General features: G+C 41.5%; 1 protein-coding gene and 1 long non-coding RNA gene across 3 annotated transcripts in view; one reads left to right on the top strand and one right to left on the bottom strand.

The window, feature by feature from the left end:
• Positions 1–369: 369 nt before the first annotated feature.
• Positions 370–12,896, bottom strand: part of LOC120593282 (uncharacterized) — a 62,512-nt gene continuing 49,985 nt past the window's right edge. The window contains exons 4-5 of the long non-coding RNA XR_005650335.1: positions 4,712–4,746; positions 370–2,675 (exon numbers count right to left, since the gene is read on the bottom strand). This is a non-coding gene — a long non-coding RNA (uncharacterized LOC120593282). The remainder of the gene's footprint in view (positions 2,676–4,711; positions 4,747–12,896) is intronic.
• Positions 11,016–12,896, top strand: part of RHBDL2 (rhomboid like 2) — a 38,700-nt gene continuing 36,819 nt past the window's right edge. The window contains exon 1 of one of the 2 annotated variants that reach the window (XM_039851040.1): positions 11,016–11,252. The gene's annotated coding sequence lies outside the window, so the exon portion shown is untranslated. The remainder of the gene's footprint in view (positions 11,253–12,896) is intronic. The other variant, XM_039851039.1, reaches the window with a different exon arrangement.

Raw genomic sequence — 12,896 nt, forward strand, 5'->3', positions numbered from 1 at the left:
CCACCTGTAAAATCAACCTACATCACAGATTAATTATCAGAATTAACTGAGATAATGTATCTCAAATGCTTAGCACAGATCTTATTATTAACAATCAGAAAGTTTCTCTCAGTGCAGGCACTTGTATTCAGCTAGTTTTCCTTTACTTTTCAACTCATAACCTTTCTTCCCAGCATTTGCGATAAGACTCCAATAAAGAGTTAGCCAACGAGCCAACTGTTTTGCATACCCTCTAAAATAACTTTGAAAAACTGTGTACTACTGTGCATTTGTTTAAGTTGACATTAACATTTTTTTCATTCTAAGATTAAATATTGCAAAGGATAGAATTTCCAGTATATTGCAAATATCAAAATTATTAAATTAAAAAATTATATAACTGAGTATATTGAGTGGAATCTAAATAGGATGAAGCGGTCTAGAATGAGTGCTCTGACTAATAAGGGCACCAAATCAGTGTTCAACCCACCTAAACATATCTCTTTATGAGGCATTTGACTATGCATGAAACAGCAGACAAAAAGAAGGCATAAGCAAAAACCACGAGGTAATAGCATCTGGGAGAAAGAAGAAATCAAGAGGGAGATATAAGGAGAAAAAAGAGAAAAGCCATCAGTAGAAGTAGTAGGGAGAAGTAGGGTCAAGGACAGAGATGAACTGTCAGGAGGATGGAGGAGTGACTTGGGGAGAAAGCAGTAAATGACCATCGATGGGTGATGAATGGAGTTGTTTTTTTATGCATTAGAGCTGTTACCGTATCTTAAATGGCAAAGAACAAGGGTTCAGTTGCACAAAGCCTGATTGTCCAGTCTGAGATGTTTTTTATGGTCCTTATCTCTGAATCTTAACAACAATAAACTCCCATTTCCTGAGGTAAGCTGGGAATGCCTTTGTTTCCTTTGGTCTGAAAGAGCTTATAATGTAGAAATCAGCACCAAAGGTGAGGTTGTAAGGAGTAGACCTTCAGAAGTTGTGAAGAAGTGAATGTGGCAACCATAGTAAGATGGCGAGCAGTGAGAAACTTCTATTAGTTGATGGATAGTGTAGCCATTAGGAGCATAGACTCTGGAGCCAGATAGTCTGAATGTGAATCTGGCTTTGTTGGAAGACTTTGGGAAAGTTTCTTCACTTCTCTGGGCCTCAGTTTCATCCATAAATGGGATATATTAGTTTCCTATGGCTGTAGTAACAAATGACAAACTTAGTGGCGTGAAATAACAGAAATTTATTCTCTCACAGTTCTAGAGGTCAGATGCCTGAAATTCGTTTCACTGGGCCAAAATAAAGATGTTGGCAGGGCTATTAGACATCTGAAGACTCTAGGGTAGAATCTGTTCATTGGCTCTTCCAGTTTCTGGTGACTACCAGCATTACTTAGCTTGTGGCTGCATTATCCCAGTCTCTGCCCCTATGGTCACATTGCTTTTTCCTCTTCTGTCTGTGTCAAATTTCTCTCTGACTCTGTCATACAGTTATATGATTGGATTTAGGGCTCATCTAAATAATCTAGGATAAACTCCCTATCTCAAAATCCTTAACTTAATTATCGTTTTCCACATATGGTAATATTCTGACATTAGTGTACTGTAATACAATTCTGGCACTTCTCATCCAGAGTTACTGCAGAATCCATAAGTTAAAGGGTGTAGTTCCCAACAAAACTGCTCTCACTTCAGATGACAGCTGCACTTCAGTCATTCCCAGGTCACTTGCACTTTTGATCAACTAGCCATAAATTTTGGGGTTCCTATAACCTCCCGAGGTTCAATAATAGGTAGAATGACTCATATAAATTAGGAAAGTGCTAAATTTACAATTACAGTTTTATTATCGAGAATACTAGTCAAGACCAGCCAAATGAAGAGACACATAAGGTAGGGCCTGGGAGGGTCCCAAAGGCAGAGCTTCCATGCTCTCTCCCTGTGGAGTCAGGGCACATCACTCTTCTGGCACATCAGTGTGTTTGCCAACCAGGAAACTCTACCAAAGCTTCACTACCCAGAGTTTTTATTGAGGTTTCATTATATAAGCATGATTGATTGAATTATTGGCCATTGGTTGCCCATCAATCATTGGTTGAACTCGAAGTTCTTCCTCCTCCTGCTTCCTCAGAGGTCAGGCTGATATCATATATGTATGCAATGATATCTAATTGTTGTTTTTGATTTGCATTTCTCTAATGACCAATTATGAATGATGCTGTACCTCTTTTCATGTGCTTATTGAACATTTGTATCTCTTCTTTGGAGAAATGTTATTCAAATTCTTTATCAATTTTGCATTGAGCTGTATGTCTTTATTATTGAATTATAAGAGTTCTTTATATATGCTGGACAAGTCCCTTATCAGATATGTGATTTTGCAAATATTTTCTGGGCTGATTTTTGTGGGCTGATTTTTTACTTTTTTAGTGGTATTGTTTATGGCACAACATTTTTAACTTTGAGGTGCCCAATTTGGTATATTTTTACTTTCATCAATTGTGCTTTTGATATTGCATCTAGGAAACCATTGCTTAATCCTAGGTCCAAAGATTTATTACTATTTATCTTCCAGGAGTTTCATAATTTTAGTTCCTTCATTTAAGCCTATGATCCACTTTGATTTACTTTTTGTGTATAGTGGTGAGGTAGGGGTCCAACTTCATTCATTTGCATATGGATATCCAGTTGTCCCTGTAATATTTGTTGAAAATTAGTACATTTTGAGCCAGATGTTCAACAGTTCCAGAGTGCTAGATAGACACAGAAAGTCTTCTTGCCACATTTCATGATGGTTCCGAATTTTAAAATTTGCTTTGAATTGGGAAAACTAAACTAGAATTTTCCCTTTCTTGCTGTAGGTGATATAACCAATTACCTCTATCTTACATGTTTCAGCTTGTAAAATTGTTCTAATCAAGTCCTCAATGTCTTACCTTCAGAAGGCACATCATCTGGACATCAAACAATTACAGTTAATTAACTGCCATAAACAGCAGATCACTATAGAGTGCCAATCAGGGTTGTCGGTTGCAACAATAGAAGCCAAAAGTGGCTAACTTAGAGGTAAAAAAGGAATTTGTCAGAAGAATATTATGTACCTCATAGAAAGAAAGGGAAAAAGGGAAATTCAGGCTTGGAAAATGAACATAAAGCCATTTGTCTGGCTAAAAGAAGCTAGATAGCTTTAATCATCTCTTACCACAGGAAAAGTATATGTACTCCCTGCACCACCACTGGACATTTGTTGCTGCTAGATTCTTGACGTCATTGCTGCAGCCCTTTATAATCTCAAATTGAATTTTTGTAAGACTCCAGATTCCCAGGTATGAGCATCTTATTAGCTAAGCCTCAGGTATTGGCCCATGCCTAGATGATAAGAGAGAGGGAAGGCAAATACCTACGTCTCTTCAAACTTCTATAATACAAGTTGGGCTTCTTCCTCAACTGAGACCTATAAATGAGACCTTCCCTCAAAATATAAAAGGTATTCAGACATGAGATGGCCAAGGAACAACATGGTTCATAATAAAAACAGTAGCCAACATTTATTGAGAGCTATTTATGTACAAGTTTTACACGTGTTAACTCTGTTAATGCTCACAACAGCATTATGAGTAATGTTCCATTTTTATCCTGTGTGGTAGATTAAATAATGGCCCCTGAAGATATTTATTTCCTAATCTCTAAGACCTGTGAATATGACAAAAGGGTGACTATTTCCTATCTATAATAAAGAATTTCACTGGTCTTTGTCTCTGTTATGTGAATTATATGTCAACAAAGTGTTAGAAAAATTTATTAATACAGGGTAAAATTGCTATGGAAGAGAAATCCGACTTCACCATGAAGGTGGGCCTGCGGCCACCAGCAGTTCCAGACTCGCATAATCACAATTTTTTTAACCGGAAAGAAAAGGAACATCTTTCTCCCAACTCTGCTTTGAAAAATCTCAGGGAAGATGCTGATTAACCTGTCCTGGGTTATGCTCCACCCCTGTGTCCCAGGGAGATCACAGGTCTGTGATCAGAAGAGGGAGATGAGTCTGGGAGGACAAAAACAGGATTCCACTGCAGCATAGAATACATGCAGACTAAATTGCTGCAAAAGTTGCCTAGGGAATTTTGGCAGAATCGGAGAGAGAATCTAGGAGCTTGACTTTCAAGGGTCTACCACCAATAAACAGCAAGTGCAGTTAGATCAGGCTTGCTTGTTTGCTTTGAGGAATCTCAGTAGAGACACAAGATTTAAGGAATTAATTAAGGCTGTAACCACATCCTTAATAGCTTGCAGGGCTGTGACGCAAAAGTGGAGCCAACACTCTAGCCAATGAAGATTTTGGAACAATGTAGGGGAAGAAATTCAAAGGCATAAAAACTATACACATAAATTGTATAATGTTATTAACCAATATTATCCCAATAGATTTATTTTTTTTAATTCTGAAAAAAAAAAAGAGAAAACTTTACACATATATAAATGTGTAAAGAGCTATTTTTACACATAGCTCTTTACACATTTATAAATAGATAGATACAGATAAATAGATACACAAACTACAGCAGCTACTTTTTGGAAATGAACTTGAAAGAGATTTTCATTTTTCACTGTTAATCATTTTTGTACCATTTAAATATTTTCAAAAATATTTTATAAAAAATAAAGAAAGATTCTTTTAAAGACTGTGTGAAAAAGAAATGGGGTTCTCGTTGCTGTTGGATTGTCCCTACCTGGTGTTAGGTTTCCCAAAACTCCTCTTCCACTGCTGTTAAAAGTAGATGGGAAAAGAAAAACAATATTTTATGCTCTATATATGTAAAACAAAAGAGAGGGTTATATAGACACACATGCGTAGATTATTTTTGGAATGATAAAAAAGGAAACTGGTAAAAGTCAATGATTCTTGGGTGGAAAACTGGAGGACTGGAGGACAAACGTGGTAAGAGACTTTTCATTGTCTAGTGGTGATAACGTTTGAATTTTCTTTACCATATGAATGTATTGCTTATTTTAAAAAATTATTTTTAATGTGCAGCATTCAGAGATTGAATAAGGTGGAATAGGTGGCACATGAGGCAGATAGACTAGGTCACTTGCTCAGTGGGTGCACCAATCCCTTCCTATCTTGCCTCTCTATGCTGCAGAGACTGGAAAGCTAAATTGGATTTCCTAGACCTCCTTACAGTTAGGTCTCCAGATGTGTTTTAAGTTCGCCGATCAGATCCATGCCTAAGGTTCGTGAATCTGGAACTGAGTTAAATGGTGGGAAATGAGGATTTAGAATGTCATGGTTCTGGAGCCGACAGCTCTGGCAGTGGCTTCCTGTTCCCCAGGTTTTGGCTAAGATGCATGTTATTTGAACCAATAGTTAAGAACGTGGCTTCCTAATTTCCCAGTTTTCTGTTGTACTGGAGATAACAGTTTTCTTAGTGGTAGCTTGATCCTGACTTAAATCAACCCTCATTCAATATCCAGCTCTAAGTATAGATCATTACAACTTGTGAGTCTTGTTTACAGCAGGCTCTGCGAGGTATACTGGCACCAGGCCAAAGTTGATGCTCCTGGCAGGGGTGGTCTTGAAGGTTAAGGGTTTAATGGATACTGCTGGATACTTCTTTTGGGCCCCCAGGATTGGAACCCCCTGTCCTACATTTAGTGAATTCCCTCAGGTTATGAATCTGAGATATAGGGCCTATTATCCTCTGCAAAAGCTGAAAGTAGAGGGCTTCCTTTCCCACATCCCTTGCTAGAGCACTGGCATGTGGCCTAGGCTCTGCCAGTCAGGCACACATACCTCAAAGCTAGCTAGAGAAACTGGTTTCAGGAAGTTCAATTCTTGGAAAAGCAGTGACTGAGGGGTGGTGACGAGTCCAATATTCAATGCTAGCGGCATCGCTGGTATAAGTTGTAAGTCTAGAGCTTCATAGCCGTGGTAGTAGTATTCTTATCACCAGACCAGTTCTGCAACTTGACTTTGGCTGTTTCTCATTGTGTAGTCCAGAATATGACTCTTCTCTACAGTCCTCCCACTGATTCTATGAGCTACTTAATATTCTTTGAATGCTTTTTTCTTTTCCTGTTTAAAACACCCAGGTTTGGTTTTTGTTACTTGCAGTTAAGAATGCTGGTGCATAAGTAGGAAGAAGACAAATCCTCCCACTTGGATAGGGTTTCTGCCAGCAAGATTTGCAGTTTAAGGAACACACTTTGCATTAACAAAGTATGGCAATAAGTGATAGCATATATTTGCTCGTACTATCATATATTCTAGTTCTATTAGCCGGTGTTCTCCAAATGTATACATACATACATATGTATGACAAATTGGCTCACATGATTATGGAAGCTGAGAAGCTCCACAATCTGCTGTCTACAAGCTGGAGACCCAGGAGAGCCAGCAATGTAATTCAGCATGAATCCAAAGGCCTGAGAACCAGGGTTGCTGATTAAATCCCAGTCCGAAGGTCAAAGAAGACAAGAGGAGATGTCCCAACTCAAGCAGGCAGCAAGCAAAAGGGGTGGATTCCTCCTTCCTCCACTTTTTCTTCTATTCAGGCCCTCAATGCACTGGATGAGGCCCTTTCACATTGGGGAAGGCCATCTACTTTATTCATAACCTTTCCCTTGGTTGTACTTTTAAATTCCCTCTTTAATTCATTTCAACATTAAACATAATTAAATTATATTTGGTAGGTAATAATAACAATATTTGCTGCTTCTACTTGTTGGGATTTGTTTTCTTGTGTGGTTAGAGTCTTTTTTTGTTTTTTGTTTTTAATTGTAAGTCATGTTACTTGAAACTCTGAGAATCTTTGAGGTCTGGGTTGAATGGCATTCTTCAAGAGAGAGTTGGGGTTTGCTTCTTCCAGGCACCTATAGGTCCTAATAATCCAGAAACACTTTAAATTTTCATCTTGGAGTATTTGAGGATACACAGATAAGGTGAGTATGTTGCTAGGTGAATGCATATTAGTGGAGGTGTGAGGCAGAGAATTCTCAGGAGAGACAGTTTTTTGTTTGTTTATTTTTTATTTTACCCTGATCCAAGGCTAGGACAACACAGGACCACATCCCCACTGTCTCTCTAGTTTGGCAGGGGTTTTTGTTTGTTTGTTTTAGTTTACTCATTGCCCACTGAGGATATTAGTGGTTTTAGGGCTTAAGGATTCTCAATCTTGTCTTCAGATTTTATTTCCTGTATTCAGGTTAAAGATCTTTCACCTCCATGTCCCATGAAAACATAGGTACTAGGTCATTAGGGACCCATACATGCCCCCAGGGCAAGTAGGGCTCTCACAATCACTTACTCCTACAGATTCCTTACCTGCCAGCCAAGATCAGGTATGATTTAAAAATTCTTTTTCTTTATATCTTATCTAAGTTTTTTTTTTTTTTTAACTTCCGCTGTACTGGGTTTTCTGTGGATGGTTAGTATGTCTTTTTTCCTAAACAGAATCTCTATTTTTAAAATTCATACTAAATCTCAGAAGGAAAGCTAATTTATTGGGAAACATATTTTTCAGCTTTTCTAATACATTTAGGAGAGAATTCATCATTTGGGAAACATTCTTAGGGAGTCTGGAATAATGCAGGTAATTTTATGCAGCCTAGATTATATATGGCACCTGGGACCTCGGAGCTGTCTCAGGTGGTCACTCTGCACACCTCCAGTGACTCACCTACCGTTTTACCACCCACCATGGATTATGATTCAGACAGGGAGCTTGTTGGCTAGAAGCCACAGAGACATAACTTGACGCTTGCTGGTGGCTAGGGAGCCTTCGCCTGCTAAAGGAGGGAATCTTATCATACTCCCTAGTTCGAAAGTTCAGCAAACATTTATCGTTTCATACTTTGTATCATATTTTGAGCATAACTGCATGGGTACAAAAATGAAACAGAGAAGGTTATTGCTCTTAAAGGATTCATACTATGGGGCATGCCCTTTAGCAGGGAAAGAGAAAGACATAGATAGAGATAATTTAAATACATTGTAGTAGATGTTATGATGTGAGTAAAATAATAAAATATATATATTGGTCTCTGCCCCCAGTTCCTGGCACAAAGCCCCTAAAACCCTCATAATTTCCCAAGTGATAAGAGCACTAGGAGCATCTTTTGTTCTAATGAGACAACTCTGAGTGGGATCCTGGATGGGGCTGGTCACCAGAAAGACCAAGTCATGGTTAGAGCTTAGAATTTTCAGCCCCCTGCCCACTCTCTAGAGAGGGGCTGGAAATGGAGTTAATAATTGATCATGCCTATGTAAAAAAGCTTCCATAAAATCCCAGTGGTATGGGATTCCAAGAGCTTTCAGGTTGGTTAACATCCACATACTGGGAGGGTGACACACCCCAACTCCATGGGGACAGAAGCTCCTTTGCTTGCGACCTTCTCAGACTTCCCCCAATGTATCTCTTCACCTACCTGTTCATCTGTATTCTTTATCATATCCTTTCATAAACTGGTAAACGTATTTCCCTGAGTCCCCTGAGAAACTCTAGCAAATTAATTGAACCCCAAAGGAGGGGAACATGGGAACTTATGATTTGTAGTCAAGTTGGACAGAAGTTGCAGGTAACCTGGGGACCTATTACTTGTGATGGCATCTGAAGGAGGAGTCAGTCTTGTCGGACTGAGCCCTTAATCTGTGTGATCTGACACCATCTCCAGGTAGACAGTGTCAGAATTAAGTTAAATTGTAAGGCACTCAGCTGATGTCACAGAGAATTGTTTGGTGGGGAACCCCACTCCTCACTTTTGATGACCTGAAGTGTCAGAAGTGAAGTGTTCTGTGTGGGTAGTGAAGGAGACACAGAGGAGGGAAAGACTGGGTTTTCCCCCAAATAATGTGGTAAGCTCAGAGTGCTGTGGAGATTGGTTTACTCTGCACCTCCACACAAGAATTCTCTTTAGCTCCAAGATTTACTTCTTTTAGTTTCAGCTAAAAAAGCAGAGACAAAGTAGAGTCTTCTTATCCCTATTGCAAATTTTTAGGAAAGGGAGAGGAATTGGCCACCCTGAGTCTAATGTCCTCCGTCTCTAGTCCAATCACTGTGACCAATGTCCCAATAACTGTGACAATGTTGATCACAGAATACATAAATGACAGCCCAAGTCCCAAGAGATGGTGTGGGTAGGAGCTGTTCTCCGAGAAATGGGGCTGTAGTTGGCTGGAAGGATGTCTGGCCCTTGTCTTTCTGCACCATTTAGACCTGAATCAATCCTACCACTCTCCTTCCATGTTCTTTGTCTGAACAGCTAAGAGTTGCTGGAGAAAAAAAAAAAAAAAGCCACACAAATATTTTTAGAAATTTAAATTGAAACATCTAAATGGGAAAAGATCCTTTAGGCCTCATGAGAGATAGGGAGGGATGATGCTAGGTTGGGTAGAAATGTGGAGAAGACTGATTTGCTGACCCCAAAGGGACATAATCTTGGTGAAGTCAACATAGTCCAGGGTCAGGCTCTGAATTTTGCAAGCTTAGAAACGTGAGCTTGTCAAGATCTTTGAACTAATGTGATTTGTAGGTACTGATTCATGTTAATGAGCTTCCCAAACAACTGATATACAGCTCCTAAATAAGAATTTATTAATTTACAAAAAATATTTATATCAGCCCTCCTCAGATCTGTTTTGCAAATACCTTTTTGAAACCCAACTCAATACCACGCCCTGTGCTGGTTGCTGAGGACACAGAGGTAAATAAGATACAGGCTTTGCTCTCTAAGTGCTTCCTAACTTAGGTGCATCGGGTATGGGCAGACACCTTCACTTTCTGAAATTGCAGAGCTGGGAAAGAAAAATCACAATTAGGAAGCAGCTTTTTGAGGATGAAATCGGACAAAGGAGGTTGGTTGCAGGGTCGGAATGGTCAGTCGTATCTCTGACAGCCTGGGTCCAGCTTTACATGGTGGGGAGAACTAGATACTGGAGTTGACCTGGCACAGCCACCTTCCTCTGTGCAGTTCTGTGACCAAGAACTGTCGGTGTTTGTCTCATGTGCTCTTCGCACTTCCATGACTGTCCACAGCCCTTTTGAGCAGGCGTCAAAAAGAACTCTGCCTTCTTTCAGGAGACATTTTCCATCTTATATGAAAATTTAATCTCCAGTCTTGGGGGTCAAATGGTATTGGTGGCATTCACCTTGGGTCTCAACCATTTTGCATTGACCTGACTGTGATATCACCTGGGACAGGACCTGCTTTTCTCACTTTCTCACTTTCTGGGGGAACCTCTCACTCCTGCCTCCTTGTGGATCTGATTGGGATCTGGTCACCCCTCGGTGAACCTCTACATTACTTTGGTCGTTTTTCTCTCCTCCTAGCTGTTTTTCAAATATTTGACTATTTCCTTCAATCTCTCACCCAATCTTGATCCCTCCAACTCCTAGCAGGTGACCTTATCACCTACTTTAGCTAGAAAATAGGGGTGGGGTGCACTGACGTCATACGTAGGTATGAGCTCCCCACGAAACACCTCAGCTGCCCCTCTCTCCTGCTTCAGGCATCTCCCAGCCTCCTGCTCTCCTTCAGCCTACTTGTTTCGTCCCCTCCAGTTCTCATTTACTTTTAAGGGACCTGAGTCTTGCCTTTGGCAGATAGTGCTATGGACTGAACTGTGTCCCTTACAGCCCCAATCTGTATGTTGAAGCCCTACCCCCCAATGTGATGATATTTAGAGATGATGCCTTTGGGAGATAATTAGGTCATGAGAGGGTAAACTCTTCCCATAGTCACTAAGCCTCACAGTGCTATCCTCTAAGCATCTATTGCATCTGGCTTCCCTCCAGAGCACAACCAGATGCAGAGTGATAGAGACCACCCTGCTAAGGTCTTTTCCCAGAGAGCTGAGAATAGAAGGCAGAAGACCCAGACATAGAGCAGGAGGGTAGGACTTGGAGGAGGAATGGAGTTCAGTGCCTCCACTACGGAGAAAGAGCAGAGAGGCTGTCACAGGCTCCCTGGCTCAGGCCCAGGCAGGAGGAGGGGGAGGACTCATTCATCCAGGGCCAGCCCAGGAGTGAGACTGCCAGGGCTGGCTGGCTCAGCCCCGCTCAAGGCTGGGAGGGGATTTCCTCAGGCTCCCTCCCCCAGTGCAGACTGCTGGGAACCTGTCCGGCAAATTTAGTTCTGGGAGGGGCCAAGGAGCGCCCGTCTAGGCGGGACCGGCAGGGTAGTAGAGGCAGCCCCCTGGCCCAGAAGGCCTGGAAGGAGGAGAGCAGCCAGCCAGTCCTGTCTGGGACGCCTTTGGCCTCCAGAGGGAAGGAGGTAAGCTGTGGGAGCTGGGAGCGGGTGGAGGGGGTCCCCTTTGGGGACAAGGGAGTTGGTGGCAGGAAGCATGGGGGCAGGAAGGGAGGCAGGCCAGGGCTAGTTCGGGAAGGAGACTGACTTGTAGGGTGCTTCCTTGGCAACCTCCCTTTTGAAGTAGCCTCGAGAAGTGGCCGTTTGGGATCTTGTAACTTTCTTTTTAAACTTGGCAAAATGTTAGGCCACAAGTCAGGGGGCTGTTTCTTGGCTTCTCCCCAGGAACAAGGTGGGGGCCAGGTAATGCTCTTCTGCTTCCTTGCCCTGGTCTTCTTTTCCCTTCATCGCATTCTCCCCAGTAAGCTACCCCCCAACTCCTGCCTCCCAGTGTTTCCTTCCCTCCAACAGAGCTCGTTCCTAGTTCTCCTGGGTGGCTTGTTTTCTGCCCCTATCCAGCGCCCTGGAGACCACAGCCAGGGAAGACAGTCTCTGCTTTCTTCCTGTATTTCACCTCCCCAGGGTTATTTGTTTCCTTCTTCCTGGTACGGCGCATATGAAGGATATCATTCATTCATTCATTCATTCATTCATTGATTTGTTATTATCCATTCGTTTATTCATCATTGTTTGAACATGTATCTGGATTTTCTGGGGTAGGGGAACACACGATTTCTGCTCTACCTGGGAATAAGAAAACTGAAACTTATTAAACAGATGTTTAATGATCATCTATAAGTTGGTGGGCAATGTGGCATAAAGGAACATTTTTTTAGAGTCGCAGAGACACTTGGTTTCATATCCCACCTCTCCTGTTCTCTTCCTGAGCCCCAGTTTCCTCATCTGCAAGCGGTATTATTATGAAGATTACGTGAGACAATGCATGTCGATATCGAGCCAGCACATAATGGGGCCTCAATATGCATCTGTGCTCTTCTCTTCTTCTTTGGCCCCCTTCCTACGCGTCTCTCCTTAACCACCACCTCCCGTAGGCTTATAAAGATATATAAGACAACCCCTGGCCTTAAAAGCACAGAACTGCACTGTGAAGAAACAGAGGCCAAGAAGGGGGGGGTGGGGCGGGATGAGGCTCAACAAGGAAGGAGCCTCCTGGGAGTCTGAAGTAGAGGTCAGGGCCGGGACCTGGAGCTGGAGGGAGATGTTGTCCACTACAGGCTATACTATTGTGTTTCTAAATCTGTGCACTCACACTGAGCAAATGGTGGGAACTACAAGTTCCAAAAAACAACTCTGCTTTTAAATGCATTATTTTATTTAATCATAGCCCTGTTATATTATTATCCTTATTTTACAAATGAAGAAATGAAGATACGCACAGGTTAAAGGACTTGCCTAAGGTCACATGGCTAATAATTTTCTCTATATCAGACAGAACAAAAGGATATCATCAATCTCCAACTTCCTAGACACTGGCTTCGTACTTCCTGTACGTCTCTGCTCTGGCATGCTTCATCTGAGTGGGGAGGAGCACATTCCTTTTCTGATTCATTAATTCATTCACTCATTCATACATTATTTATTCAATCAAGTGCTCTGTTGGTCCCAAGAGGGCAGGGACAGTGTCTGTTGGTTCATGGTTGTATAAGCAGTAACTTGTATGTCCTTGGTATAAAAATGTTTGATGAATCCTTTGTGAGTTAATGAATCCAG

This window comes from Pteropus medius, unplaced genomic scaffold (genome assembly GCF_902729225.1).
Source record: "Pteropus medius unplaced genomic scaffold, Ma_sr-lr_union100, whole genome shotgun sequence".
In the NCBI taxonomy this organism is placed as follows: domain Eukaryota; kingdom Metazoa; phylum Chordata; class Mammalia; order Chiroptera; family Pteropodidae; genus Pteropus; species Pteropus medius.